The sequence below is a fragment of the Bos grunniens genome, chromosome 25 (genome assembly GCF_055505025.1).
Source record: "Bos grunniens cultivar Pamir isolate PY7600 chromosome 25, Bosgru_T2T1.0, whole genome shotgun sequence".
Taxonomy (NCBI): domain Eukaryota; kingdom Metazoa; phylum Chordata; class Mammalia; order Artiodactyla; family Bovidae; genus Bos; species Bos grunniens.
The window spans coordinates 29,428,640-29,455,601 of NC_141189.1; the positions used below are offsets into that span (position 1 = coordinate 29,428,640).

Sequence of the window (26,962 nt, forward strand, 5' to 3'; positions counted from 1 at the left end):
CAGCCTAACAGGTGACTGAGATGCAGCCGTGAAAGGAGGCAAAGAGACAAAGAGTCCTGAGGTTTCCCCCCAACTCTGGAGGTCTGCCATTGCTCTCTGTCTCTTCCGGGGCTCATGTGGCTCCTCTCTTGGGCACAAGCATCCACTCTCTTAAGAGGGCTGCCCTCGCCTCTCACAGCAAGGGGACAGCAACCACACAGCAGGCATCTACCTGCCTCCTGACCCAAAGGTGCTCTGGGTGGTTCTGAGTAACCCCGCCCCAGATTCTCCTGGACTCCTGGCCACCTTAAGGCTGCTGTGAACAGATGCAAATGTGCACAGTCACCCACAGAGCTGTGCTTCTTGGAAAGAGATGCTTTATCTTCTGCCCCAAGTGAAGGAGCTTAGACCCTGTGTCTCCTCACCTGGAACTGGGATGTTGTTATTCAGTCACCCAGTCGTGTCCGATTCTTTGCGACCCCATGGACTGCAGCACAACAGGCCTCTCTGTCCCTCACCATCTCCCAAAGTTTGCCCAAGTTCATGTCCATTGCATCAGTGAGGCCATCCAGCCATCTCATCCTCTGATGCCCTCTTCTCCTTCTGCCCTCAATCTTCCCCAGCATCAGGGAGTTTCCCAATGAAGTCATCTGTTCACATCAGATGACCAAAATACTGGAGTTTCATCCTCAGCATCAGTCCTTCCAAAGAGTATTCAGGGTTGATTTCCCTTAAGATTGACTGTTTTGATCTCCTTGCTGTCCAAGGGACTCTCAGGAGTCTTCTCCAGCACCACAGTTTGAAGGCATCAATTCTTCAGTGTTCTTTACATTCTTTACAGTCCTGCTCTCACAACTACACATGACCACTGGGAAGACCATAAGCCTTGACTGTACGGACCTTTGTTGACAGAGTAATGTCTCTGCTTTTCAACACACTGTCTAGGTTTGTCATAGCTTTCCTGCCAAAAAGCAAAAATCTCATTTCATGCCTGCAGTCACCATCCACAGTGATTTTAGAGCCCGAGAACTGGGGTACATCAATCAAATCCACTTGCCCCTCCTCCCCAGAAGACGCGTGGGGTCAGCAACTCCCTCCAGTTTCCTCTCTTTTCAGCCAAGAACTGTCAAGGTCCAGCTGTGGCTTTGCACTTAGCTGCCACTCAGCCCGTTGGAGTTGAAAGGTCAAATGTCATCTGGAATTAGCAGCCCGGCTTACCAGCAGCTCTTCCGTCTTCGGAGAACACGAGGACAGCTGTCAGAAGGCTTAGGCAGGGACTAGGGAGGGAATTCCCGCTCCGCCAACGGAGGAAGCTCACCCATCCTAGAGAGTATATGGCAGAGTCTGCCTCAGGACCTAAGATCTCCATTCAAACACAGCAGGTGGGAGAATGCGGGAGGTTGTCAGGAGGATAGAAAGCAGAGCGGGGAGCGGTGAGAAGCAAGGAGCCCCCAGCCAGGCTCAGGAGCGCCAGTGCACTGAGAGATCCATCTGCAAGCTGGATTCTGTAGGGCTCCTGGGTTTGCGCGTATGCGCAGGAAAACCTTCATCCACACATTTAACAACCCTCACATTACAAACCGGTTGCTTTTTTTCCCTGGAAGCATCTCGTTTCTTTGAGCCGACCATCCCCAGTCACGTAATTCTAGCAGGATGCCGCCTTTCCCAGCACCACCACCACCACCACCACCCGGAAGGCACGTGACCCAGGCCCAGCCAATCCGAGTGCTCCCTCGCCCTGAGCCAGGCGAATCACTTCCTAGGCAGGTGGAGTTGCCAGAAAGAGGCTTGTGCCTATTCTGCGCTTGGTGATGGAAGCACGTGGTCTGGGGTTGCTGGCAGCCATTCTCCATCCATTGAGAACCCACTTGCAGTGGTAGAGAAGGAGGACCTGGTCTGAGCGAGCACATGGGCAGCAGGACCGTGGTCGTGGATCCCTCTGTGCCCAGTACTAGATCTGCCCTCTTCCTTTCCGGGTATGTAGATCAATAAACCCTCTCCCTCCTATTGCCTGTCTTAGTCTGAGTTACATTTCCGGCACTTGCTCTGACTACTACAGGGAATATTTGGGTACAGGAAGGACCCTGCTGTCTGTGAAAGAGCTTGCTGATATGTAGTGATTGTTGACTTGTGGGAAAAATAAAACAGAAATGTTTAGCTTAACTGGAGAAAGTCAAGCCTTTGCAGTCCCTTGAGTGGCACTCTTTGACCTAAGTGTTCTGTCTACAGCTAGGTTCTGTAGCTGTAGGTTCTACTGTCCTAGGTTCTGGTAAGGGAATGAAAGCAGTAAGTACCTCACCTGTGGAAAAGGCCAAATAGATGTTGAGTTGACAAGCATCACTTCGTGAGCAGAAGGCTGGTTTCTCTGGCAGGTCCTGGGGTTTGAAATGGAGTTCATTAGTTAGGGGATGGCCTGTCTTTGCCAGAACCTTCCTTCATACTCTAGTGGGGGTCCGATTAGGATCTTCTCCAGAAGGATGTGGCTTTTTGCCAGAAGGCACCTCAGTCTGTCTGTCCCAAGAGAGTGCTATTACCAAATTCTGCCCATAGCCTGGGGCAGCCTGCTTTCAAACACAGACCATCTGTTACCCAGACTTTCACTCGTTCAGTCCAGCCTTCCCTATCACTTATTCTGAAATTGGGAATATTTCCCAAACCAACAATTGCCCAGTTCACCGTGTTCCTTGCCGAGTGTCCCTACAGGAGAGATGGGGAACATGATGAATAAAACACAAATCTCTGCTCCCCGCCCTAGTAAAAGGCCTGTTTTGCCAGGCTGTTATCACATACCATTCGTGTCTTCCATTTGATTTTATATGATGAAAACTCTAGAAGATGAGTAGGAACTCTAGATGATCTCTTTCTGGAAGCATTGGAAGAAGGATGTTTTGTAATGAAACAACTTGGAAGTCAAGCCCAGGCTTGACCACTTACTTGCTTTTGACCTTGTATAAGTTCTATATACGTAGGAACCTCAGTTTTCTGCTCTGTACTATAGGGACAATAATACTGCCATATTTAAGACTGGGCTGAGGTGTGAGTGACAGAGCTCTGAACTTGGTGACTTAAAACATTCATGTAAAAGATTCCTGTGGATGGTGGTTGCCGGGAGCTGGAGGAAATGGAGAATGGGGAGTTATTGTTTAATAGGGGTAGTTTCAGATTTACAAGAGGAAATGAGTTATGGGAATGGAGGGTGGTAATGGTTGCACAGCAGTGTGAATGTGATACTACTCAGCTAAATGCTTAAAATGGCTAAGCTGGTAACTGTTATGTCACATGTTCAGTTCAGTTCAGTAGGCTCAGTCGTATCCAGCTCTTTGTGACCCCATGGACGGCAGCACGCCAGGCTTCCCTATCCATCACCAACTCCCGGAGCTTGCTCAAACTCATGTCCATCGAGTTGATGATGCCGTCCAACTGTATCATCCTCTGTTGTCCCCTTCTCCTCCTACCTTCAGTCTTTCCCAGCATCAGTGTCTTTTCCCAATGAGTTACATGTATTTTGACTCAAAAAATAAAATGAAGTAATTTTTAAATATTTAAATAAAAATTAAAAAAATATATTAACCACCCACTCTCTACCCAAAAATACAAGGTTCCCAAGGCAGGCAGTTAGGGCTAGATTGGATGAGTCTATGAAGTCTTTTCACCACAGACCCAGGCTCCTTCAGTTTTCCCACCCTCGTTTCCATTCCAAAGGCCACCTCGTAGTTCAAAATAGCTGCTAGACCTCCAGCCATTATGTTCCAGGTGACAAGAAGAACTACATCCTGACTCCCTTTTTAGGAGCCTTCCCAAAAGTCCACCAAAAGATTTCTGCTTTTATGTCATTGGCTAGAATTTAGTCACATGGCCATATCTGGCTTCAAGAAAGTCTGGGAATGGTGGTTGCGGTAGGAAGCCTCTACTCACGGCCTCTTGGTGGTCCTCCCTTGTATAATCCCCTCCCCTTGAGTGTGGGCCAGACCGAGTAACTTTCCTCTAATCAATAGAATGTGGAGAAGATGATAGGCTATCACTCCTGAGATTAGGTTACAAAGAAATGGTGACTTCTTTATCGGGTGCCCTCTCTTCTCTTTTACTCTGTGGAAAGCCAGTGCCCATGTCGTGAGCTACCCTGTGGAAAGACGCATGAAGCAAGTAACTGATGTCTCTGGCCAAAAGCTAGTGAGGACTTGTGGCCCTCAGTCCAACAGCCTCATGAGTGAGCTTGGAGGAACGTTCTCCCTGGTGGATATATTGACTGCAATCTCTTGAGAGACCTGATCCAGAAAACCCACAAAACTGACCCACAGAAGCTGTGAGATAGTAAACGTTTTTGTTTTCTGTTAATTTGGGGCATATTTGTTACACAGGACTAACGAACTAATACAGTTTTCCAGATGGACACATTCCCAGGGTTCTGTGAGTAAGAAGGAAGGAAAGAAGGAATTGGGAGGCAAACAATGGTCACTGTCACCTACCTCACAGGACTATTGCGAGGATGAAATAAGATTAAGTCTACAAAGTGCTGACCTACCGTCTGCCAGCACCCAGGAAGTGCCTAAAGAGAGGTGGTTAGTGAAGGACCACCATCCAGGGTCTGTTCCCCAGGCTTCTCACCAAACTCTTCTATGTGATTTTCCGGTCTCCCTCTCCGCTATTATAATTCAGAGACCCCTTCCCAAATCCAACCAGTAGAATGACTACTTCTGCAAAACCTAAGATCCTCTAGCCAGCTGGTGGGCTTACATAACAGTGAGATTTTAGAGGGAAAGGGTCTGAGAGCCCCTCAAATCCAGTCTCCCCATTTACAGTGTGAACCAGACACTTGCTTAAGAGATAGGAGTTGTATCCCCCCATCCTCCAGAGAGATCCCCCAGCTCTCTGCTCCACCTTCTTTCTGCACCACTGTTGCTGAGGCAGATTTTGAGCATTTAGAGAGTTGCCCAAGATTCTGAGCATTTAGAGAGTTGCCTATAAAAACAATGTACTATTTCAACCGAATTTTCTCTCCCCAAGAGGAGTCGAGGTCAGGCATATGAGGTAGTTTTAAGTAAATGAGTGTCATATTTCTTGCTGGTTTTCTTTCAGGCAATTGGAAATGATTTCTCTTGTCTGTCTGAGACCTGGCATCCTTGCAGTGCCTTAAAAGCCAGCCTGTCCCTCGTGGGTATAACTGGGAGAAAAATATAGAGAGTGTCCCCCTGGGTCCCCTGGAAATATGTGCACCTAACTGAGGCAAGAATTGTCTTCCCCATGTATGACCACCCTTCTCCCAGGACCTAGGGACTTTGTCACCCTGGAAGACTGTGTACTCCTGAATCATTTTGTATATAATGAAACCCACTTTTTTAGAATGGGTTGAGACCAAGGGTTTTCAGTGAAATCAACCACTGTTCTGGGAGGAAAAAAGGTTGACAATAAGTGTCAAGACTTTTTTCCCCTTAATCTCCTTCCATCATGATGGAAGGTAAAATATACCAGTACTCTTGCTCCTGGTTTTTATTAGTGAGCTAGGATATACAAGAACATAATAAAATATTCACAGAAGGCTTAACTACATTATTAAAAGCCTTCTTTCCAGTCCTTTGAATTTCATAAAAGCAGCAATTTCTATAAAATCAGTGAGTGAGAGGGAAAATGGGTGCATATGTGGGGTACTATTCTTCTTTAATGCCGGGTTAACATGTTTTTAATAAATTTCAAAAATTGGTAAGTTTCTAGCATGAAGTTGCAGGTGCTTATCTGGGTCATGCTTGTAAATTGCAGAGGACCAATGTCAAAGTTGTGTAAGCAGAGACTGGTCACTAACATCCCATGTGTGCATGTGCTTGTGTGTGCTTAGTCGGTCAGTTGTGTCTGACTCTTTGCTACCCCATGGACTGTAGCCCGCCAAGCTCCACTTTCCATGGGGTTGCCATTTCCTTCTCCAGGGATTTTTCTCACCCAGGGATTGAACCTGCATCTCCTGTGTCTATGGCATTGGTAGGCGGATTCTTTACCCCTGAGCCACCTGGGAAGCTCGTAACATCTCTGCTGCTGCTGCCAAGTCACTTCAGTCTTGTCCGACTCTGTGTGACCCCATAGACGGCAGCCTACCAGGCTCCACCGTCCCTGGGATTCTCCAGGCAAGAACACTGGAGTAGGTTGCCATTTCCTTCTCCAATGCATGAAAGTGAAAAGGGAAAGTGAAGTCACTCAGTCGTGTCCAACTCTTAGCAACCCTAAGGACTGCAGCCTACCAGGCTCCTCTGTCCATGGGATTTTCCAGACAAGAGTACTGGAGTGGGGTGTCATTGCCTTCTCCTAACATCTCTAGGAACACCTAACTTGAAAAGTCCAGCTCAATCTTGAGGGATAAAGCACAGAGTGAACAAGAACTCTGCATTTAGAAAGTTGTCACAACAAAATGACCCATAGAGAGCTTGAACACCCTCCCTTGGAAGGGAGAGTCAACAGAGGGATGTGTGTGTGTGTGTGTGTGTGTGTGTGTATGTGTGGGTGCATGTGAAAAGGTGAGGCTTTGGGTGGGAGAAGATTGTTAAGGAAAAAATTAATACTCTTATTCTGATAAGGAGCCTGAGCATTTATTACACAGTCTGGAGCTGGGTATGTGTCAAGCTTAAGACTATGCGATGAGTGGTTGACAGCTGTTAAGCTTAGCGACAGAGTTAGGGCTGGTACGTGAGTGATGGTTTTTCTTTACACCACTCTCTGCCATTATGTCTCTGTTGGGAATTTGATATGCTCAGAGTGGCTCAGACGGTAAAGAATCTGCCTGCAATGCAAGAGACCTGGATTTGATCCCTGGATTGGGAAGATCCCCTAGAGAAGGGAATGATTTCCCCCTCCAGTATTCTGGCCTGGAGAATCCCATGGACAGAGGAAGGAGCCTGATGGGCTGCAGAGGGCTACAGTCCATGGAGTCACAATGAGTCAGACACGACTGAGTGACTTTCACTGTACTTGCCCTTCATGCTCAAAAGATAGAGTTAACTGTTTGCTGACAATAAGCCGCTTTCAGGTATCCACAGGAAACATCATCATTGGGTTTTGGTGACCCTGGCATCAGTATTTAGCTGGGGTGGCACTAGTGGTAAAGAACCTGCCGGCCAATGCAAGAGACGTAAGAGACGCAGGTTTCAATCCCTGGGTTGGGAAGATCCCCTGGAGAAGGAAGTGGCGACCCACTCCAGTATCCTTGCCTGAAGAATCTCTTGGACAGAGGAGCCTGGTGGCCTGCAGGCCATAGGATCACAAAGAGCCAGACACAGCTGAAGCGACTTAGCATGCACAGCTCCCTGGCGTTCACCTTCTCAGGCCTTAGCGGGTAGCCTTGTAACTCTGGAGCTGAAACTGCATGTACAGAGGTCTCTGGTCAAAGGGTGTCTGTGTGGGGACCCCATGAACACCAGGATTCATTGGGGATGGCTTCTCTCTCTGGATACACGGCTCTGTGGGTACCCATCTCTGTCTCAGGGCGATTATGTGTTTGCAGTAAACCATGAATATTCTCGTGAATATGTACAGACCTGAATATATCTTCTGAATATGAGAGTCGGCTGCAACTAGAGAGTAGCCAGGGTCTAGATGGAGGCTATCGTTGCTGGACAGGGCCATCCAGGTTGGGGAAAACCCACTCCCTGGCTCAGGGGATGGGTCACAGGACTTGCTGTGTGAAGCTGGAGGAAAAACCTGGACCCTCAAGGGAAGGCCTCAGCTTGGGGAAGGCAGGAGGAAAGGGGTAGTTCAGGGCATGTGGTTACTAAAAGCAATGATACGCAGGAAATGATGATTACAGGAGTAGGCTGTTTGGTTACCAAGTCAGTGACTCAAGGACGGAGGTTAGTGATGGGCCATGTCTGGGACTCACCAATGCATCTTTATATTTTTTCTCCTTACACAGTTGGAAGAAAACTTGATTTTTTTTTTTCTGTCATATGCTCAGCACTCAAGAGATTTTTTTCATCCCAGGAGGACATGCTGGTGTTTTAGCAAATTATGACTTCTCACCTGAAGCTCGTAAAGCTCTAGACAGAATCGTAACAGCTATAAGGGCAGGCACTTAGGCATCTGTGCTGTGAGCTGGGGATTGTTCCAAATGCCTTGTGTGTGTTTAAGAGCCGACTCCAGCCTAAGAACAGGCAGACGGGAGGGCTTGGAGGCTGGGTGGGGAGTAGGCAGCCAGCCTTCCTGGTGGGATCCCTTAGCATTAGTTAGATGAATGAGTTTTACTCAGCAAACATAAGTTTGGTTTTGTTTTTTAAACATTTTAATTATTTATTGGCCTTGCTGTATGACAGGTGGGATCTTAGTTCCCTGACCAGGGATCAAACCTGTGCCTCCTGCAGTGGAAACGCAGAGTCCTAACCACTGGACTGCCAGGGAAGTCCCTGAACTTGGGTTTTTATTTTTATTCATGTTTGCATGTATGTGGGCTTCCCTGGTGGCTCAGCAGTAAAGAATTTGCCTGCAATGCAGGAGCCAAAGGAGACATGGTTTCAATCCTTGGGTTGGGAGGATCCCCTGGAGGAGGGTATGGCGACCCAGTCCAGTATTCTTGCCTGAAGAATCCCATGGACAGAGGAGCCTGGCGGGCTACAGTCCATAGGGTCTCAAGGAGTTGGACGCAAAGAGTTGGACGCATGCATGCATGTATTTATTTATTTTAAAATATTTATTTATTTGGCTGTGCCAGGTCTTAGTTATGGCATGTGTCATGTAGGATCTAGTTCCCTGATCAGGGATCAAACCTGGGCACCCTGCATTGGAAACAGAGAGACCACCAGGGATAACCCAACATGGGTTTGTTTTTTTTTAATGGAAGGGTTTTTTCCCTTAATGTTTTTCTTTTCATTTATCTATTAGTTTTTTGGCTATGCTGGGTCTTTTTTGCCGCACAGGCTTTCTCTAGTTGCAGCTAACGGGCTACTCTCTAGTCGCGGTGCACAAGCTTCTCATTGTGGCAGCTTCTCTTGTTGCAAAGCACAGGCTGTAGGGCTCGTGGACTTCAGCAGTTGCAGCACATGGGCTCAGTAGTTGCAGCTTCCAGCCTCTGGAGCACAGGTTCAGTAGCTTGTGGCCCACAGGCTTACTGCCCAAGGCATGTGGGATCTTCCTGGATCAGGGATCAAACCCATGTCTCCTACATTACTAGGCAGATCCTTTACCACTGAGCCACCAGGGAAGCCCCAACATGGGTTTTTTAAATGTCACTATCCTTAAAGAAAAAAATTATTTTTTCTATTTAAAAAACTTTCCAGTTTTATTGAAATGTAATTGACATATCACATTTTGTGAGCTTAAAGTGTACAGAGTGTTGATTTGATACACTTATGTTGCAAAATATATCAATAACCTCAGATATGCAGATGACACCACCCTTATGGCAGAAAGTGAAATGGAACTCAAAAGCCTCTTGATGAAAGTGAAAGTGGAGAGTGTAAAAGTTGGCTTAAAGCTCAACATTCAGAAAATGAAGATCATGGCATCCAGTCCCATCACTTCATGGGAAATAGATGGGGAAACAGTGGAAACAGTGTCAGACTTTATTTTTCTGGGCTCCAAAATCACTGCAGATGGTGACTGCAGCCATGAAATTAAAAGACGCTTACTCCTTGGAAGGAAAGTTATGACCAACCTAGATAGCATATTGAAAAGCAGAGACATTACTTTGCCAGCAAAGGTTCGTCTAGTCAAGGCTATGGTTTTTCCTGTGGTCATGTATGGATGTGAGAGTTGGACTGTGAAGAAGGCTGAGCGCCGAAGAATTGATGCATTTGAACTATGGTGTTGGAGAAGACTCTTGAGAGTCCCTTGGACTGCAAGGAGATCCAACCAGTCCATTCTGAAGGAGATCAGCCCTGGGATTTCTTTGGAAGGAATGATGCTAAAGCTGAAAATCCAGTACTTTGGCCACCTCATGCGAAGAGTTGACTCATTGGAAAAGACTCTGATGCTGGGAGGGATTGGGGGCAGGAGGAGAAGGGGACGACAGAGGATGAGATGGCTGGATGGCATCACTGACTCGATGGACTTGAGTTTGAGTGAACTCCGGGAGTTGGTGATGGACAGGGAGGCCTGGCGTGCTGCGATTCATGGGGTCTCAAAGAGTCAGACACGACTGAGCGACTGAACTGAACTGATCTGATCTGATGTTGCAAAATGATTAATTAGCACCTGCATCACATTGTGTAATTCCCATTTGTTTTTTGTGGTGAAGTTTTCTCTCTCAGCAATTTTCATGTACCCAATACGGTATTATTAACTAAAACCAGCCTGTTGCCCATTAGATCCCCAGAACTTATTCATCTTAGAACTAGAAACATAACCTTTGACTAGCATCTCCTTATTTCCCCCACTTTTCTACCCTCTTTTTCAATGAGTTCAGTTTTTTAAAAAAACTCCACATATAAGTGACATCTTGAAGTATTTGTCTTTCTCTGTCTGACTTATTTCACATAGTATAATGCCCTCAAGTGTCTATGTTGTTGCAAATGGGAGTATTTCCTCATTCCACGTGATTGAATAATGTTCCATTGTATATATAAACCAAATCATCTTTTCCCATTCATCTGTTGATGGATGTTTCATTTTTTCCATGCCTTCACAATTCCGACTGATGCTGTAATGAACACAGAAGTGCAGACACTGTTTTCATTTCTTTTGAGTATATGCTCGGAAGTGACATCGCTAGATTCTATGGTAATTCTATTTTTAATTTTTTGAGGAACTTCTGTACTGTTTTCCATAGTGACTGCACCAATTTATATTCCCACCAGCACTACCCAAGGGTTCCCTTTTCTCCACGTCCTCCCCAACACTTGTTATCTCTTAAATTTTGGATGATAGCCGTTCTAACATGTGTGAGGTGATATCTCCTTAAGGTTTTGATTTGGATTTCCCTGATGATGAGTGATGTTGAGCACCTTTTCAGGTACCTGTGGCCATTTGAATATCTTCTTTGGTAAAATGTCTATTCAGTTACTCTACCCATTTTTTCTTTTTTTTTAAATTTTGGCTATTCTGGGTCTCCGTTACGGTACATGGGCTTCTCTAGTTGTGGAGCAGGGGCTCTGGAGCACACAGGCTGTCTGCTTCTGGCACGTGGGTTTAGTTGCTCCACGGCATGTGGATCTTAGTTTCCCTACCAGGGATCGAACCTGCATCCCCTTCATTAGAAGGTCGATTCTTAACTGCTAGACTACCAGGACAGTCCCCCTTCCCCCATTTTTAAATTAGATTGTTTTTCATTTGTTTTACTATTGAGTTGTATGAGTTTGTACGTGTTTTGGATATTAACTTCTTATCAGATATATCATTTGTGAATATTTTCTCCCATCTCATAGATTTTTTTTTCCTTTGGTTAATCTTTCTTTGGCTGTACAGAAGCTTTTAAGTGTGATGTAGTCCTACTTACTAATTTTTGCTTTTCTTGCTTGTGCTTTTTGTATCATTTTGAAAAAAAAATCGTTGCCAAGAACAGTGTCAAGGAGTGTTCCCCTGTGTTTTCCTCTGGGAATTTTATGGTTTCAGTTCTTATGTTGGTTTTGTGGGCAAGATAGGGATCCAGTTTCATTCTCTTGCATGTGGTTATCCAGTTTTCCCGGCAGCAGTTTTTGAAGAGACTTTCGTCTCTCCACTGAGTATGTGTCGTCACGTGTATGCGAGGGCTTTTCCGGGCTCTTGCTTCTCTTCCCCTGGTCTGTGTCTCTTTTTTGCCACTGCCACACTGTTTTGATACTATAGCTTTGTAATGCAGTTTGAAATTAGGAAGTGTTGTGTTTCCAGCTTTGTTCTTTCTCAGGATTTCTTTGGCTATTTGGGTCTTTAATGGTCCCATACAAATTTTAAGACTGTTCCCTCTATTTCTGTGGAAAATGCCACTGAAATTGTAACAGAGATTCCATTGGATTTATAGATGGCTTTGGGTAGCATGATCAAAAGGTCACAATTCTTTATGCCTCACAGTCAAATAGAATACCTTATGAGCCACCATCTGTTCAATACCAGGACTTCCCACCTTCACTCCTCAGATTTAGGAGAAAGTTTCAGGAGCAAATGGGGTCAGACATGGACAGAAATGCCCTCCCATCCTAAATTCACACTGCAACTGCTCTGTGCTCTGAGCCCCAAGCATCAAAGGGCATGTGCATCCGTGCATGACTACTGGAAAAACCATGGCTTTGACTATATGGACCTTTGTATGCAAAGTGACGTCTCTGCCTTTTAATATGCTGTCTAGGTTTGTCATAGCTTTACTTCCAAGGAGCAAGAAAAGCTCCTTGGAAAGACTTCCAAGGGTCTTTTAATTTCGTGGCTGCAGTCACCATCTGCAGTGATTTTGGAGCCCAAGAAAATAGAGTCTGTCAGTGTTTCTATTTTTTCCTCCATCTATTTGCCATGCAGTGATGGGACCGGATGCTGTGATCTTAGTTTTTTGAATGTTGAGTTTTAAACCAGCTTTTTCACAACTGAGGGTGGGGGAGGGGCAAATCGTCAAAGGAAAGTCCAGGCCCCATTTCCAGGAAGAGGAGGAAAGGAGGCTGGGCAGGCTGCAACATTATGCGCTACGGCGGCGTCCTTCAGCATCTGCTCCTGGCCTGGCCACTGGGGTCCTTAACCAGTTGCTCCTCCTCTTGCCCAGGTTCCCCTACTTCACCCCAGTGTAGGCTGGTGTTGAAGGGTGAGGGTGTTCCCGCACTTGGAGCCCAGCCCCTGCACCACCTTCCAGGCAGAACTTATGACTATGACATCATTTGGAAATAGGGTCATTGCAGATATAATCAAGTTAAAGTGGGATTGTCCTGGATTAACACAGGCCCTAAATCCAGAGACACATGTCTTTATATGACAAGGGAAACTTGGACACGGATACACACAAGGAGGGGGCTGTGTGATGAAGGAGGCAGAGACTAGAGTGATGCTGCCAACAGCCAAGGAACACCAAGCATTGCCAGGAGCACCGGAAGCTGGAAAAGGCAAGGAAGAATTCCTTCCTCGAGCCTTCAGAGGGAGCCTGGCCCCATGGACACCTTGACTTTGGACTTCTAGCCTCCAGAGTTGTGACAGAATAAGCTTCTGTTATTATATATCGTGTTTGACTCTTTGCGACCCCATGGACTGTAGCCTGCCAGGCTCCTCTGTCCATGGAATTCTTCAGGCAAGAATACTGCTGTGGGTTGCCATTTCCTTCTCCAGGGGATCTTCCTGACACAGGGATGGAACCAGGTCTCTGCATTGCAGGCAGATCCTCTACCATCTGAGCCACCAGGGAAGCCCCTTTATTAGAAGCTGCCCAGTTGTGACATGTGTTACAGTAGCAGGAATCTAACAGGGCGTTTCTGAGTCTACATGGTTCTTGTTTCACCCTAAGGACTTCAGATGGGAAGCTGGCCCCCTTCCAGGAAGAGAAGAAATTCTCAACTGATGAAAAACTTTAGCAGGAAAGGCCACATTGTGTCTGCAGCTGGGGCCACTTCAAAAGGAAGCCCCCTCCCCAGCCCACAGGCCAGCCTCTCATCTCCCTCGGGGCGTCGGTGGTCAGCATGGTCCTCACTCCCTTCTCTCTAGCTGCTCCAAGATCGAAAGGCCAGACATGGGTCTGCTGAGCCAGTGGCCTTGGGCAGCTAGAGCTCAGGTGACCAGCAGGTCCCTGTGGGGCCACAGAAGGCTTCCAGAAGCCCCGGAACTGGCCCGGTGTCTCTGCTTGTGGCAGTAGCTGCGATTTGGCGCTCATGGTTTCAACCCCACCCGTTCCCGTTTCACATGTTTGTGTTACCAGACTGGCTCCCGAAGGGAATCCGTTTGCTGGGCTCTGACCTGCCTGAGCCTCTGACTGGGTGGAGCTTGTGCCTCGTGGCCCAGTGGGGCATTCACTGTTCCCAACCACCAAAAGGCAGAGTTTCACTCTGCGTCTAGTGGTGCTGTGAGAGCCCAGCAAGACCTGGCTGCAGATGGGTGAAGGGCCTGAGACCCGCTGTTTTGGGAGCAGAATTTCCTCTGCAGGCGCTGGGGAGGCAGGCAATTCTGTGGCCCTGGCTGTGGGGCAGGGGCCCTGGGCTACGGCGGAGGATACAAGCAGGGCTAAGAGGGAGTTTAGCTCCTCCGGGCTGCATGCTCAGGGACTTGCCACCTCTGTGTCCCCCCCCCTTTTTTTTCCATCAATAAATCCAGAGAAATTGCTTTCATCTGCTCCACCTGTGTGAATAGGATTCCTAATTATATGTTACCTCCTCGGTAAAGTAGCTGTGAGAATTGAATGAGATGATTTGCTCTTTCATTCAACAAATTAATGTTATTATTATTTTTATTAATATTATTTGGAGTTAGGCTTTTTATTTCTTTTGAAAACATTTTTATACTTATTTTGGGCTTTCCAGGTGGCTCAGTGGTAAAGAATCCACCTGCAGTGCAGGAGACACAGGAGATTCAGGTTTGATTCCTGGGTTGGGAAGATCCCCTGGAGGAGGGCACGGCAACCCACTCCAGTATTCTTGCCTGGAGAATCCCATGGACAGAGGAGCCTGGCGGGCTACAGTCCATGGGGTTGCAAAGGAGTCATACATGACTGAAGCGACAGAGCACACACATATATATGTTATCTATAACGCATTTTATCTTCTATTTATTTTTAGTTGAGATAAAACTGATTTATTACATAGTATGTTTCTCATGTCCCACGTGATGTCCCTACTTCTGTGGAGCCTACTGCATGCTTGCTACCAACAGTTTAGTTTCCACAGGTTGCTATACTGTCACTGATCCTCTTTACCTATTTTGTGCCCTAGCCCTCTCCCCTCTGGTAACCATGGTTTTGTTCTCTAAGTCTACAGGTCTATTTTTCAACAAATATGTTTTGAGCAACTACTAAGTGTCAGGCTCTCTTCCAGATGGCAAAGAAAAGAAGGCAGAAATACTTGCTGTTTTGGGACTGACATTCCAGATCAGGGGGTTTGCAAACTGTGGCCCAAATGTCAGAACTGGCCTGACATGTTTTTGCATAGATTATAAACCAAGACTGGTTATTGCATTTTGAAATGATTGAACAAAAATGTTTTCTAGAGAATTTTATTTTATGTTTTAAAAACTTGTATGCACTTTATTACCTTTGAAAGTCTGAAATGCTTGAATTCGGGAACACGTGCGATCTCCAGGTTTGCAAATAGAGGACTGAGGACCTGTAGCATAGAATCATAGAAAGATTGAAGGCAAGAGAAGAGGGCAGCAGAGGATGAGATGGTTGGATGGCATCACCAACTCAATGGACGTGAACTTGGCCGAACTCTGGGAGATGGTGAGGGACAGGGAGGCCTGGCGTGTTTCAGTCCATGGGGTCGCAAAGAGTTGGACACGACTGAGCAACTTAACAACAGTAAGAAAGCATAGAATTATGAGTAAATGTTCAAGTTGGAAAATGGATGCGTGCTCAGTGGCCAGTCATGTCCAAATGGTTGCGACATCATAGACTGTAGCCCAAAAGGCTATTCTGTCCATGGGATTTTCTAGGCAAGAATACTGTAGTGGGTTGCTACTTGCTACTCCAGGTATCTAGGATTTTTTTTTAATATGTAAAGATTTTTTGATGTATTTATTTTACTGTGCCGGCTGTTAGTGAGCACGTGGGATCTTTAGTTGCAGCGTGTGAACTTTTAGTTGAGGCATGTGGGTTCAAGTTCCATGACCAGGGATCAAACCCGGGTCCACTGGATTGGGAGCATGGAGTCCCAGCCACTGGACCCCCAGGGTGGTGGTCCCTTAAATGGTGGAAAATTTTAAAAAGTATTGTGACATATGGAAATTACGTGGAATTCAATTTTCAGTGTCCATAAGTAAGGTTTTATCATCACACAGCCACGCCCATTTGTTCTTGTATCATCTGTGGCTGCTTTGGGACTGTAGCCGTCACAACAGACATCACAGGGCCTGCCGAACTGAAAATGGTTATTCTCAGATCCTTTATGGAGTAAGTTTGTTGGCCCCTCTTCTAGATTCTTGCTATTCACAAGGCGATCTCTGGACGGCAGCATCAGCACCACCTGGGTGCCTGTTGGAACTCTAGAGCTCCTGAACCAGAGTCTGCAGTTTAACAAGATTCCCTGGGGATCCATGTGCCTGTTAAATATGAGGCATGCTGCCCTAAACTGATGCACATAAAATGCTAAGCACAGGGTTTGGCCCAGTGGTTGAGAATCCACCTGCCAATGCAGGGGACACAGGTTCAATCCCTGGTCTGGGAAGACCCCACGTGCCTTGGGGCAACTAAACCCGTGCCCCACAACTACTGAGCCTGCGTTCTTGAGCCCGAGAGACACAATTACTGAAGCCTGTGCTCCTGGAGCTCGTGCTCTGCAACAAGAGAAGCCACCACAATGAGAAGCCCAAACCCTGCAACTGGAGACCAGCCCCGCTCACTGTGACCAGAGAAAGTCCACATGCAGTGACGAAGACCCAGCACAGCCAAGAGTACATAAGTACAGTATTTAAAAAATGATAAGCACAGGGCCATTTAGCATATGCTCAATAGATCTCTGCTGCGGTAGGTTGATTACCGTCGTAATTCCCAGAACCTGTGGCTGTGTCAATTATACAGTCAAAGGGGCGTTGCAGACTTGGTGAAGGGTCTCTAGATGAGGAAGTACACCTGGGTTGTATAAAGCTGGCTTAAAACTCAACATTCAGAAAACTAAGATCATGGCGTCTGGTTTCATCACTTCATGGCAAATAAATGGGGAAACAACAGAAACAGAGACTTTATTTTTGTGGGGCTCCAGAATCACTGCAGATGGTGACTGTAGCCATGAAATTAAAAGACTCTTGCGCCTTGGAAGAAAAACTACGACCAACCTAGACAGCATATTAAAAAGCAGAGACGTTACTTTGCCAACAAAGGTCCATCTAGTCAAAGCTATAGTTTTTCTAGTGGTCACGTATGGATGTGAGAGTTGGACTATAAAGAAAGCTGAGCACTGAAGAATTGATGCTTTTGAACTGTGGTGTTGGAGAACTCTTGAGAGTCCCTCCAACAGCAAGGAGATCCAACCATCTCCATCCTAAAGGAAATCAGTCCCGAATATACATTGGAAGGACTGACGCTGAAGCTGAAACTTCAATACTTTAGCCAGCTGATGCGAAGAACCGACTCATTGGAAAAGACCCTGTTGCTGGGAAAGATTGAAGGCAGGAGGAGAAGGGGAGGACAGAGGATGAGATGATTGGATGGCATCACTGACTTGATGGACATGAATTTGAGCAAACTCCGGGAGTTGGTGATGGATAGGGAGGCCTGGCATGCTGCAGTCCACGGGGTCACAAAGAGTCGGATGTGACTGAGCGACTGAACTGAACTGTTGCAGCAGCGATGGGAACACGCGAGAACTACTTTCTGTGCTGTAAGTATTGTCGATGTTACTTGTTGAGTGCTGGCTCAGCCGTCTGCACACTGAGTTGTTTCAGGCAAAGTTTTTTTTGTTTTGTTTTGTTTTTTTTCCGGCTGCTCTGGGTCTTTGTTGGGGTCCATGGGTTTCTCTAGTTGCAGGGCATCAGGTAAAGGATCGAATCTCTCTGACCCTCAGTTTCCTGCTCCACGGAATGGAGAACATGCTTTTCCTTGCTCAGGGTATGGCGGAGCGTCCATGAGAAGATGTGTGTGAAGGGCCCACAGTGTGGGTGGCCGTAATTATTGACCTTGGTGGCTGGCGACCGGCTCTGGATGACCCCCGTACCCTGTGGGGACTCATGAAGGGGCCTCCCTCCTACAGCAGTGAACCGAGACCCCGAGTGTAACTCCAGGTGGGCCTCACTAAGGAGAACGCAGATGTGTTGGTGGATGTTTAAATGGGGGAGTGTGGAGTCGGATCTCTAGACTGGGTGCTCGGAGGTGATGGCTCTCGGCGCAGCCTGGCTAGGAGAGAGGGGGAGGTGGTTAGTACTTCCTTTTCTGCTCTTGTTTTTCCCTGAAGGGAGTATCTGTGTCTCTTTACTTTTCTCTGTAGCTGCTGCAGACCCACTGGAATTGGCAGAGGGGAGAGGGGGGTTCCTGCCTTCCTAGGGCTGGAGCTCACGCTGGCTCCCTGCGGAGGGGGAAAGGGCCATTGAGCCCAGGAGAAGCCCAGCCTCCCAACTTTAGGTCTGCCCTGCACTGAGGCCCTGGCTCCTCTAGGCCTAGTGGGGAGCCAGCACCCCAAAGGCCTGCCCACGGAACCCTGCTTTTTAACCAGCTCTCTCAGGCTTTGCTGCTCTGGGTCCTGGGTTCAGTCCCCCTGATCTGTTTATTCTATTGGATTGGACCTCTCTTGTCTCTGGAGGGGGGAGTTCCTGAAAAGCAAGGGTCTGTTAGAGTCTATGCTGGGGGCCTGGCATGCAGAGAACTTGCTGGACCAGCGAAGGAATGACTGACAGAGCTGAAACTGGCAGAAACAGGCAGGAATCCTGCCAGCCCCCAGGAGAAGCTAGGTGACCAGGTGTTCCCCCAGAATCTGAGAGTCAATGAAGTGGCTCTGAAGCTTTGAGGACTGGAGGCAGCATTCTCCTGAAGGCCTACTGTGTGCAGGGCCTGGGTTGGGGTGCTGGCTTTTCTGCTTCCCAGTGAGCATGGGGGGGTTGGGGGTGTTAGTTCCCTACATGTCCCGGACACAAGGCTCAGAGAGGTGACAGTCTGATGCCGGCTAAGCCCTGGAAGATGTTCTGTGGGAAATGAGGGCTTTTCTTAAAGGTTTTGTAGTTTTACTTCTGTTGCTACTTTCCCCCTAACTTTTCATTATGAAACATCTCATATGTATTGTGATAACATTTGTATTGCATTACAAAAAATGTTGTATTACGTTTGTATGTAAATGTATTGTTACAACATTGTTTTGTTAGTTTACTAAACCTGATTGATCACACATCTATCCATTCCTCTGGTTGGATGGCATCATCATGGACTCAATGCACTTGAGTTTGAGCAAACTCTGGGAGATAGTGAAGGACAGGGAAGCCTGGTGTGCTGCAGTCCATGGGGTTGCAAAGAGTCAGACATGATTGAGTGACTGAACAGGAACAAAATCCATTCCTCTAAGCATTCATCAATTCAGCCTGTTTGGGGCGCATGGTTTTACTTTTTATTAGGAGAATTTTCACTGTGTACAAAGTAGGGAGCATAGCACGGCAGACTGTAGTATGCCCAGTTTCAGCGTCTTCTCATTTGGCCTGTCTTGTTTCTCTCTCCTTCCCTGTCCCTGTTTTTTTTTTTTTTTTTTTTGAGGTGGGGAGAACACGATATCCTTTTACTTGTAAATCTTTAGATGGAGAGTCCTCTGGTTATCTCTGCAGTCATGGGCTCTAAGAACCCTCCAGCCTGGTGGGCGGGGGCTGCACTGATGGGCCCAGACTGAATGTGGAATAAGGAGAGACAGAGGGAGCCAGGCTCCAGGGGATCAGGCATGAACACCCCACCCTGAGGGCCTCCTCTGAACCTGCCCTGCAAGTCCAGGCCTTGGACAGTGTGCACGCGGAAACTTGGCCACACTGCAAGTTGGATTGGAGGTCTTCCCACTCCCCCTCCCCACCTCCCTCTCTTGGTGGCTGTATCTGGGGCACGGGATGCCCCCTGAGTGACAGGCAGGTGGCTCCTGGGTCTCAGTAATATTTTTTTTAAAAAAACTTTTAATTGGAGGATGATTGCTTACAAGGTTGTGTTAGTTTCTGCTGTACAACAACAGGAATCAGCTATCGGTATCCACATGTCTCCTCCCTCTTAAACCTCCATCCCACCCCATTAGATTGTCATAGAGCACCGCGTGGGTCTCAATATTATTGACAAGGCACTTTTTTGGAAATTCACATACAAAATTAGCTATTTAAAAGTGAACAGTTCAGCTACCTCTGTCTAGTTCCTGACTTTTTAAAAAATCACCCCCCCCAAAAAAAAACCCTGTACCCATTAAGCTCCCCAAGGCCCTGACAACCACTACTTGTTTTCTGTCTCTTTGGATGGACCCGTTCTGGGTATTTCATGGAAATGGGGTTATGCGACATGTTCCATGTGGCGGGCTGCTGCTTCTTCGCATCACGTTTTCAGGCTTTATCCTCGTCATAGTCTGTGTCAGGGTCTCATCCCCGACCAGCATCCTTTCCCGGGGCCCCTTGGGCAAATATTCTTCCAGGGGCGTCCCCGGAAGCAGGGTTGCTGGGCCACAGCAGTGCGTCCTGGCCACCCCCTTCCTGCCACCCTCCTGAAGGTCTGCACTACTTAGCATTGAAAGATCATTTCCTAGCACCAAGGTGAGACTCATTATTAACAAACGTTTTCATTTGGGCCAATCTTAGGAGGAAAAAAAAATCTCATCTCGTTATTTCAGTTTACCTTTTCTGATTGCCGGTATGGTTGAGCGTCTTTAGGAGATTTTCCTCTGTAATGGTGGAATTCTAGGTGCCTGCCATAGATGGATAAGGAAGCTGAGATGGTCTGGGAAGCAGGGACCTTCTGGATACCCTCAAATCTCACTGAGTGAGCAATTGCATGGGTGACCACAAGGCCCTGGGTTGTCCAGGACTGTTCTGTTTTTAGCACTGAAATTCCCATGTTCCATAAATCCCCAAGTTCCAGACAAATGGGATGGATGATCATCTCCATGACTTCCTGTTGCCCCTGAACTTGGACCCTGGACTCTGGGAGGAACAGTGACACAGGGAGCTGGGGAGCTCCTGTTTTGCTAGGGGTGGGGAGTGGAGGGAGAGGAGATCAAACCAGTCAGTCCTAAAGGAAATCAGCCCTGAATCTTCACTGGAAGGACTGCTGCTGAAGGTCCAATATTTTGGCCACCTGATGTGAAGAGCTGACTCATTGGAAAAGACCCTGATGCTAGGAAAGATTGAAGGCATCAGGAAAAAGGGGGTGACAGAGGATGAGATGGTGGGCTGGCATCACGGACTCAATGGACGTGATCTTGAGCAAACTCTGGGAGATGGTGCAGGACAGGGGAAGCCTGGTGTGCTGCAGTTCATGGGATCGCAGAGTCAGAGACTTAGTGACTGAACACCGAGAGCAAGCGGGGAGGAGGAGGAGATGGCTCAGGTGTGCACTGCCTGTTCTGGAATCCTCTAGCAGTGATGTTTTGCACCTAGGGCCAGTGCTGACCTGCCTGGCCGGGGCCTGGCGGCTGAGACAGACGTCTGGGAACAAGGGTTCTGATCCACCCGCCCTGCCTGCTGCTGCCTGACTCACAGAGCTTTTGGGAGACAGACAGCCTGGCTTCTCACCACCTGCCCACGACCCCCGCTCCCCTCCACTTGTGCCTTAAGTGCCCCTCCCTCTGGAACCCCCTTCCAAGGGCAAAGATGACATCACCCTCCCAAGTCAGGTCAGAAGGCAGCTGCTTAGCTGTCTGAGAGACAGGGCCTGCCCCATGTCTAGAGGCCTGGGGGTGGGCCAGGTTCCTGCCGGCCCAGAAGGACAGCCCTAGTAGAGAAGTGGAGCGGGGTGGGATGAACGCCAGAGGCTCGCTTTTTTAAAATTTAATTTTATCAAAGTGTAGTTGATTGACAGTGTTGTGTTCGTTTCTGGTCTATAGCAAAGTGATTCAGTTTTATGTATGTGTAATATACATATTTTTTCCATTATGATTTATTACAGGTTATGGAATATAGCTCCCTATGCTATCCATATATAGTAGGACCTTGTCTATTTGTTTTATATATGGTCGTTTATAGGCGCTAATCCCAAACTCCTAATTCACCCCTCCCCCCACCCTTGGGTAGCCATAAGGTTTTCTAAGTTTGTGAGTCTGTTTCTATTTTGCAAAGAAGCTCACTTGTATCATAGTTTAGGTTCCACACATAGGTGATATCATGGTCTTTGGCTTTCTCTGTCTGACTTCACTTAGTATGATAATCTCTCCATCCGTCCATATTCCCACAAATGACACCTGATTCTTTTTTATGGCTGGGTAATATTCCAATGTATGTATGTGTGTGTGTGCACACACACCACGTCTTCTTTATCCATTCATCTGCCAGTGGACTTTAGGTTGCTTCCATGTCTTGGCTATTGTGACTAGTGCTGCTGTGGACATTAGGAGGCGTGTATCTTTCCCAGGTAGAGTTTCTCTGGATATACGCCCAGGAGTGGGATTCCTGGATCGTACGGCAACACTAGATTTTTAAGGAACCTCCATACTGTTTTCCACAGTGGCTGCACCAATTTCCATTCCCATCAACAGTGTAGGAGGGTTCCTTTTCCTCCACACCCTCTCGAGGATTTATTATTTGTAGACTTGCATGACAGGCTCACTTTTTTGATCTGTCTTTGCATTTGTCCATCTGTCCAAGAGGCATCATTTCCCTGACTCTAATGGCCCATCTGAGACCTTGAAAATAAGGCAGGATGACCGGGCGGTGTGTGTGCCACTCAGGGGGAGGGAAGAATGTGAACTGTTTGCCCCCAAACAAACCCCCAAATCAGCAGGCCTGGGGGTGAGGCAGAGGGCCAAACTGGAACTGAGCTAGGAGGTGGAGGATTTGGGGAGCGGCCGTCTCTGGGGATGTCAGCTACAGATGTCAGTTTAAATATCCTTGTCTGGGGAGTATGGGGAATCTTAGACAAGGGCCGAGTCTTACTATGTACCCTCTTATTCCTTGTGCTTATAACAGGACATGCTGTATTGTAGGGCTCAGCAAATCATTTCTAGACAGATGTATATAAGAATGGGACTAACACATCATGTGATCCTGGGCAAGTCACTTCTCCCCTCTGGGTCTGTTTTATCCTTTGTAGGAGCGACAGTGGGGGGGTTCCCTAATTTTCCTAAAGTCCACTATCTTGAGCTGACCCCTCCCACCCCAGCCCGTTCTTGGTCTTTGGCCTGCGGAGGCCCCAAGGTGGATTGTGGGCATCCCCCTAGCCTTTAGGGGATGGCATGGCAGTTGCTGCGTCTGGCCTCAGGGCATGCTGCCTGTGGGGGGCAGGGGGCACTGGACCAGCCCTGCGCTCCAGAGAGCTCAGCGCCTCCCCAAGAGGGAGCGCTCACGATGCTGCCTGGCCCCAGCACCACTCCCTGGACAGCTGGAATAAAATCGAAAATCCTGACTGTGGCTGACCCTGCTGAATCTCTAACCCCCCGACCCCTAGCCCCGCAGTTCTCTCCTGCCTCAGGGCCGCTGCAATGCTCTTCCACTGCCTAGAGTCCCCTCCTCGAATCTTCCTTTCGCTGCATCCGCTTCACACTGCAGACCTTCACTCAGATGCCAATTTTTCAGTCTTCCCCTGAGAACCCCCCCATTATTCTCCATCCAAGAACCCTGTTCTTTTTCTTCATAAGATTATTACAGCTACATATTATTTGCTCACTTTCTTTTGGGGACAGGGCTGGGTCTGTCTTGTTCCCTATGGTAGCTGGCATAGAGGACATGCTCTGTAAGTGTGTGTTGAATGAATACATGAACGAGGACCATACCAGTCTTAACTCCCATATCCCCTGTCTCCCAAGTCCTATATCCACGTTTCTGACTTCCTGAGGATTTGATTGGTGCTGGGGCACAGCGATAAACCTTTTATGTAGCAACCCAATGAGAAAGGCATTCCTAGTTCCCATACTTGACAGATGTGATAGCCGAGGCTCAGAGAGGTGAGGCCACAGGCCCCAGGTCACAGAGCACGGAGGATCCGATTGTAGGCGCTCCAGCCTCCAAAGCCCATGCTCTGAATCTCCACCCAGCCATCCTGAGGTGGGTCCCATCTTGGCCCCCAGCCCTCTGCAGAAAGAAGCAGGTGCTGGAGAATTCCATGGGGCCCCGGATGTCCCACCTGGACAGTGGCCTCGCTCGGGGTGGATCAGCCTCTGGGCTGTGTCCTGCTGTTCCTCACTGCTTCCCAAATTAGTTCCACGTTCAGCCCGGGGCCTGTGGTTTCCACTTGTTTTCTGTAACTGGAGCTTCCCCGGCGCTTGGCACCGAGATCCAGAACTCGGCATCGGCTCAGCTTCCCGATTTTCTTGGATGTTGAGATGATGTCAGATGATATCACTGGCAGAGAAAAGCCCAGCGAAGGGGTCAGTAGGCAGATCACCCCCACCCCCGCCCCTTACTCAGGTAGGAAGAAGCACCGCGGCATCGGCAGAGCCTCCTTGGCTCGTTTCGTCCTGGCAACAGATGATGGAAATTGAGAGCTCAGAGTGGTTGGGTGATTTGCCCAGGGTCACACAGTAAATGAGAAGCAGTGGGCAGTCTGTACAAAACATCCAAGCACTTCCTTCCAGATGCTCTTCAGACAGTGGACAGAACTGGAATGAGGGGACCCGGAGTGGTGAAAACCCAGACCTTGCCTGCTCAGGGCTCTAACTTGAGCAGAAAATGACCGGAATGAGTGCAAACAGTGATCAAAGCAACACCGGCCAACATGAGACAATATGTATTTTTAGACAGTGAGTGAGTCAGCCCTTGATGATTCACAGGCCTGGCTGGGCTTGCAGGGCAGCCCCAGGCCGCCAAGGGCAGGGCAGGAGATCAGCCACACCAGGGACAGGGAGGCTAGAGGGGGCTGAGGGCCACATCGAGGGGCCCCTCCTTGTCATCTGTTCTGTGAAAGGTTGGCTTCTTTGCAAAAGTGCTTGAAAAGAGCTCACGTTAACAGAACTAGAAGGTGACATTAGGAGGCAGCTTCGTGTCACTTTCTAGCCCTCCACACTGGGGTAGGTGCTCAGGAGAAGGCGGCAGAGAACAAAACTGACGAAGCCTGGAACTCCTGCAACTTCTTCATGGGCCATCCAGTCTCTGTCATAGCAGTTCAGCTCTGCTTGTTAATTTTTAAGGGAAAAAGACACTTCATTGAGATTTTGCTACATAAATAGCTACAAAAAGCTGGTAGGACTGACAGGAGCAGCTGCCAGCGCTCTCTGCACAGGTCACTAAGGGACCTGTGGGCAGGCAGATTGGGAGGGAGCCTGGTCATGACCAGAGTGGGAGAGGGTGCCCTGGATGCTACTTGGCACAAAGAGTCTGCTACAAGAAAGTGGGAGGGGCTGGCAGTAGGCTGTGTGTAAACGAATGGGTGTGCCTATAAAGCTTTATTTATAAAAGCCGGAAGTGAGCCAGTGTTGTCCTGGAGGCCGTAGTTTGCTGAGCCCTGTTCTCGAAGATACCTCCATACACCCCCTGGCTCCCCTTATTTGCCCTCCACTGACTAAAAGGGGCTTTCCAGGGAGTACAGTAGTAAAGAATCCACCTGCAATGCAGGAGGCACAGAGACTTGGGTTCAAGTCCTGGGTCAGAAAGATCCCCTGGAGAAGGAAATGGCAATCTACTCCAGTATTCTTGCCTGGAAGAATCCCACGGATGGAGGAGCCTGGTGGGCTGCAGTGCACGGGGTCTCAAAGAGTCAGACACGACTGAGCACAAAACAGCAACAAAAATAGTGTGACTAACAGACCCCTCCCCGCCGTGACTCACCTGAAACCCGGTCTCCTCCCAGGTGGCTTGCTAGTTCTGCAGGTAAAAACGGCCACACTGCTCTACTTTGAGTTAGAAAGTATTCTTGGCTGGCTTCACAAGCCCCCGACACACAGGATTTATGGACATACGGGACTGTGCTCTCCTGGGTGACAACATCTACGTGTCGCTCTGTCCAGCCTAGTGCTTGGGCCGAGGCCAGGGGTAGAAAAGCCTTTACAGAATGGAGACCCCCCAAGGCCGTGCCCAGTCCCATCTGTCTTCTGAAGTGAGAAGCTGGCAACAAACAGAAGAGAGGTATGCGACAGACCAGGGCCCTTTCTTGGTCTCTGTCCCCCAGGGAGTCTGGGCAGCCCTAATGTCCCTCCCCACCCCAAGTTCATATGACAAGTCCAGCAGGAGAGAGATGAGGGGCCGTGGCAAGGGCCCCGACTGGGACTCCAGTCCTGTGTGTTGTGGGCACACAGGTTTCTCATCTGCAAATTGGATGGAGACAAGGCCCACCTCCCCAGGCTTGCTAAGAGGTGCACTACTTGGCCTCTAAAATTCAAGGTGAAGTGTCCCACCTATTAATTATATGTATGTGGGTGTGTATATTCTCGGACACAATCTCCAATATACAGTGGTTCTACTTATGATGGTTCAATTTAAATTTTTTACTTTTTAAAAGAATTGTGTTTGGGGCTGCTCTAGATCTTTGTTGCTGTGCGCGGGCTTTCTCTAGGTGTGGCAAGCGGGGGCTACTCTCTAGCTGTGGTGCCCAGGCTTCTCACTGCTGTGGCTTCGCTTGTTACGGAGCACAGACTCAAGAGGGCAGGCTCAGTAGCCACTCGGCATGTGGAATCTTCCTGCAGCAGGGGTTGAACCCGCGTCCCCTGCATTGGCGGGTGGATTCCTAACCACTGGCCCCATTTCTTGCTTTAAACAGTGTGAAAGCCCTGTGCCTTAAGTAAAGACCCGACTTCCAATTCTGAATTTTGATCTTTTCCTGGACGAACTCCTGCCTTGTGATGCTGGGCGGTGGAAGCCATGCAATCACAAGGGTGAATGACCAGTGCCCTTACTGTTGTTCTGTACTTCACTTTCAGTGCTGTATTCAATACATTACATGAGTCACACAAATTGACTATAAAGTGGGCTCTGTTAGGTGCTTTGGCCCAGCCGTGGGCTAATGTGTGTTCTGAGCATGTTCAAGGTAGGTAAGGCTCAACTCTGATGTTTGGAAGATCAGGTTTATTAAGTATGTTTTCCATTTATATTTTCAATTTATGTTGGGTATTTTGGGATGTAATCCCATGGTAAGTCGAGGAAGATCTGTGTGTGTATATATATGCAGAGAAGGCAATGGCACCCCACTCCAGTACTCTTGCCTGGAAAATCCCATGGACGGAGGAGCCTGGTAGGCTGCAGTCCATGGGGTTGCAAAGAGTCGGACATGACTGAGTGATTTCATTTTCACTTTTCACTTTCATGCATTGGAGAAGGAAGTGGCAACCCACTCCAATGTTCTTGCTCGGAGAATCCCAGGGACCGGGAAGCCTGGTGGGCTGTCGTCTATGGGGTCACACAGAGAATA

The 26,962-nt window shown here is 48.1% G+C and overlaps 1 long non-coding RNA gene across 1 annotated transcript; it reads left to right on the top strand.

Moving 5' to 3' along the window:
• Positions 1-1,775: 1,775 nt before the first annotated feature.
• LOC147345376 (uncharacterized) lies at positions 1,776-17,473 on the top strand. The gene is made up of 2 exons (XR_015154691.1): positions 1,776-1,955; positions 15,954-17,473. It is a non-coding gene; the product is annotated as an uncharacterized LOC147345376 (long non-coding RNA).
• Positions 17,474-26,962: the final 9,489 nt, after the last annotated feature.